Raw genomic sequence first — 5023 nt, forward strand, 5'->3', positions numbered from 1 at the left:
TAAATTGCTGAATAGCTAAGATACTTAAAAAGATGTAAGCAGAAGGGACTTGAAATTTCAATGATTAAAAGAATAGGTTATTTATGCAAAGATATTACTAAAACTTCAACGGATCATGATTCTGAAGAGATACAACAGTTTTCTTATTTATTAGAATTTCTATTTATAATTTCTATTTATATGAATTCAGTACATAGTTACCTTTTCATTACAAATAGCTACCCAGGGAAGAAGGGAGGTGTCTGAGCTCTGGGTGAGCTGGGCGTCAACTTGCCCCGAGTGGGGAACACATGCCTCAGCTGGGCCTGAGGACGACCCGCGGAGCGGCTGGTCCAGTCATGGAAAACTACTGGAAGTCACAACCAAAGAAATTCTGTGATTACTACAAGTGCTGGAGAGTGGACAATAGGCCTAGCATTGAATTTCATGCAAGAGGAAAGAATCATAAGGAAAATGTGGCAAAGAGGATCAGTGAGATTAAACAGAAAAGCCTGGATAAGGCAAAGGAAGAAGAAAAGGCATCAAAGGAGTTTGCTGCAATGGAGGCAGCTGCCCTGAAAGCATACCGAGAGCATGTGAAAAGGCTTGGCCTAGAGTCAGAAATTTCAGAGCCAAGCATATCACCAGTAACCAGCACTATCCCACCCACCTCTGCATCAAATCAGCAGCAAGAAAAGGGGCCCTGAAAGGGGCAGATGGGTAGAAGGCATAACCTCTGAGGGTTACCATTACTATTATGATCTTATCACAGGAGCATCTCAGTGGGAGAAACCTGAAGGATTTCAAGGAAACTTAAAAAAGACGAAAGTGAAGACTGTTTGGGTAAAAGGTTTAAGCAAAGATGGTTATACCTATTATTATAATACAGAAACAGGGCAATCCGGATGGGAGAAACCTGACGATTTCATTCCACACTCTGGCGATCTGCTTTCTAGTAAAGTCAATGAGAAGTCACTTGGCACCCTAGAAGAGCCCAAATCATCAGATTCACATAGTGATTCTGATGGGGAACAGGAAGCAGACAAAGGGGGAAAAAAGGAGAAGTCTCTACAGAAACACAAAAGCTAAAAATAAAGTTTAAGGAAAAAAATAAAAATAGTGATAAAGGAACTGAAGCAGAAACACAGAAAGAAAAAAAAATACCCAAGGTAAGAATTCATCAGGTCCAAATGAAGAAAAACCCAAAGCTCATGAAAAATCAAACCCATATGGAGAAAGGCAAGAAATTCAATAAGTTGAGTCCCATGAGGAGGTAGATTTGGAACCTCCAAGCACTGAAAATGAATATGTATCAACTTCAGAGGCTGATGCTGGTGGGGAACCCAAAGTGGTTTTTAAAGAAAAAACAGACACTTTTCTTGGAGTTGTGGCAGATGGAGTGGCTCCAGTCTTCAAAAAGAGAAGAATTCAAAATGGAAAATCTAGAAATTTAAGGCAATGAGGTTATGATCAATAACTGTAAAAAAAAGCTTTTTGTACCGGCTTTTTGGACAGAATGGAGACTATACATCCTAAAAGCTCCTCTGTGTTTGTTTTACAGTACTTAAATGCTAAAAGTTTAGACTTATTCTAAATGTATTTTATGTGCATTTAAAATAAATCTTTTTTTTATGTGGAAAAAAAACCCAAATAGCTAGGGAATTAAGTCAATCAGTAAATAGTGCATAGTCAATTAACTGAACTTTTAGGGGTAAAAGAAATCAGTTCTCCAGGGACTCCATAAAACGTTTGAATGCAGAATAGCTGGGTGCTGAATCCTCTTCCCTGAGCTGTTGCCATCACCACCATGTCAGGCTTCAGTCAAATACAGACAGTGCACTAAGGAAGTGGAGATTTGTGGCCACCTGCAGGAGAAATCATTCCTGGGCCACAGGAACCCTGGAGGAACCAACATCAACAACCAAAACTAGCAGCTACCCTTTCACTTTTTAAAAAAATATGAACAATCGTTATACAACCCTGGGCACATGAGGAAAATAGCTGCCAGAAATGATAATTTCATTCTCTAAAATGAGAGAAAATCCACCAAAGAAAACAGAGCCACTGAAAAAATAAGAGAGAATTTTAAAAGTATCTAATTAGTATTCTCAGATCCAAGAGAACTGCAGTGGTAAAAACAAGAGCAAGTTACAAAGATAGAAAGGCAATGTAGCCGCAAGAAGAGTTCTTGGAAGTAAAAAGTATGATTGAGAAATGTCATAACTCAATAGTAATTCAAGAATGAAATGTATATTTCTAGAAACTAAATTTGTGAAGATCAACTGTATTAAAACTATGGGAAAGTGAAAAGATAAAATATAGAGAGAATAGATAAAATATGTGCTTGTCCAATCTAGGCAAGCCAAAAACCATTAAACAGCATATAGAAAGAAAAAAGAATGGGAATGAATAATCAAGCAAACTATATATGACAAACTTCCAGAGCTGAGGAAGACATTATGGGAACACACACACACACACACACACACACACACACACACACACACCCACACACCCACACACCCTGTTAGGAATTTTGAAGTCCTAAGAGAAAACTGAAATGCTACAAGCATCCAGATACACATATACACACACACACACACAAAAACAGCACCAAGATGAACAAAAACAGCAAACAAACAAAAACCAAGGTTTACAAAGGAAAAGAAACACAGTGGCTCCAGCACATAGGCATGATCAATCAGCAACTCCATTTCCAGCCTCTCTTCCTTCTCAAGAGAATGGGGGGCAGGGCTGAAAAGTCCAAGCTTCTAATCAGGGCTTGGTCTTTCTGGTGACCAGCCCTCATCCAGGACCATCCAGGAGCCCACCCAGAGTCACCTCGTTAGAAGTAATTCTATCACCCAGGAAATTACAAGAGGTTTAGGAGCCCTGTGTCAGGAACTGGGGCCAAAGACCAAATATGCCCACAAAAGATGCTCCTAGTACTCTTGTCACTTAGGAAAGTTTAGTTGCTTTGTGCCAGAAATGGAATGAAGACCAAATACGTATACATTTCTTATTATAAAGCAAAACATCACAGAATCTCTGTTAGGGGCCAAGCTTAGTGTTTCTCTACCTTCAAGGAGCTCTCCTTCCACTAAGGCAGACAGGAAAACCAATGCAAAGCACAGCCAATGAGGACACACTGTGAAGAAGCTCCCTTTCCATGTGGTATAAGGAAGCCACCTTTTAAGGGATCCTAAACCAGCCAAAGGGATGTGTGTGGGGAGGGCACTATTGCTAAGGGTTAGTCTGAAGGGCTAGTAGGACTTAACCAACTCACAGGAAAGGAGAAAGCTTTGCAGGCAGATTAGAAAACAGGAGGCAAAAACAATGCATTGTGTAGGAGGGAAGAAGTAGGCCTACAAGCTTAGCGGTTGTCAGAATGTTTACAAAATGAGTCATTACATAGACAGAAATGAAGACAAAGAGGTGCGTTGGGCCCAGATCATAGAGGGCCTTATAAGCCTATGGTAAATAATTTGAAGCATATTCTGCAGGGCATTGCTTTTCAATCTTTTGAAGTAGAATAACCCTTTATTCAAATAATATCTACCTGGAGATCTAATATATAAAAAGATGAAAACACAGCATCTTATTAGCATAATTATACAAGCTACAGTTGGTGACATCAGTTTATAGTCAGGCATTAAGTGCAATGAGGCCAATCCAATAAACCCCCAAAGTCTCACCATTAGCATATAATTTATTTCTAAATTTAATTTTAGTTGTATATTAGCCAAAAAAAGTCTTAAATCATAGACAGAAAAGTCTGCAAATAGTCATTCAACAACTTTTATTAGACAGAAGTGGCAAAAGAAGCATTATTCTGAGATCTGAATGGAAAAAGAGACAGCCTGAACACTAGCAAACCTGAAGCACAGGTAATAAGCTGACCAGGGGTCAGTCATTCAGGTTAGCCCCCAGGACAGGCCAAGGATTTGGTAGCCTTTCAACAATAACCTTTAAATACTTGCTTAACATTTATTAATGGCAGTGGCGGGGGCATTAGGAAGTTAGTTTTCATTCAGGAAATAATGTGTTTCTTTGTATCCGAAATTTTTTATTAGCAAGTAAGAAAATCCAAATCTAGGTACTTAAGCAAAAGGAAGAAATTACTGGAAGGTACGGGGGTTCCCAGAATTGACAAGAGGGTGGAAAACCCAGCCTAGAAAACACACAGAAACAAAGACAAACCTTCAAGTTCCAAAATAAGGAAAAAGGGCAACTCCACCTTCAGCAGGAACACTCTGCCCAGGATGCATTCATTCACTGCAGGACACCCCTCTCTCCACTGTGGGACATGGCAGCAGCTGTTGTGGGTGATTCCGAACCCACCGCAGGCATGAATGTGTTTTTAGCTGAGCTCAGGTCCTGAGCCCATTCCTGGCTCTCAGAGGATGGAGAGGAGGAGGCTGTTTCCCCTGAGCTTCTGTAGTAGGAGGGTAAGCAATGGTGGCCGACAGGGAATGAGACTGTGCCCAGGGTTTAGAAGGTAGATGTCAGTCAATCATGGAGGAAAGAGATCCCAGAGGATTTCCCTTGAAACTCAGAAGGGAATGGGAATATTATGTATTCTATGAATAGCAGGGTCTCAACGTTTTCTTTCCACAATATCCTAGGGAATTCACTGGACATCAGAGAGACGTAGTTGATTGGTAACCTGAGAAGTTTGGCATTTAGGTGACCTCTTCTCTGGCCACAATGGAAAAATGCCTGAGGTTGGTGCAAAGGAAGAGAAACAGCTTACTTCCTGGGACACTGTTACTCTGACTACATACCAGCTATTACCAAGAGGGACTGAGTTTCAGAAGGACTTGGTCCTCGAAACTTCAGTATACTCTATAAGACCCTTGAACCTTTCTAGAGAGGGCAATTTGGTGGATAAGTAATCAAAGCACAGAAGAGAGTTCAGATGTTGAATAAAAAATCTTAATTTCAAACATTTACTGTGGGCCAGGCAATAGTCATATCACTTTACACATTCAAGTCATTGTATCTTCATATCAACCCAAAGAATAGTTACCGTTGACCTTGAACA

General features: G+C 40.2%; 1 pseudogene; it reads left to right on the plus strand.

The window, feature by feature from the left end:
• Nucleotides 1-338: 338 nt before the first annotated feature.
• LOC132439477 (WW domain-binding protein 4 pseudogene) lies at nucleotides 339-1456 on the plus strand (annotated as a pseudogene).
• Nucleotides 1457-5023: the final 3567 nt, after the last annotated feature.

This window comes from Delphinus delphis, chromosome 16 (genome assembly GCF_949987515.2).
Source record: "Delphinus delphis chromosome 16, mDelDel1.2, whole genome shotgun sequence".
Lineage (NCBI taxonomy): Eukaryota > Metazoa > Chordata > Mammalia > Artiodactyla > Delphinidae > Delphinus > Delphinus delphis.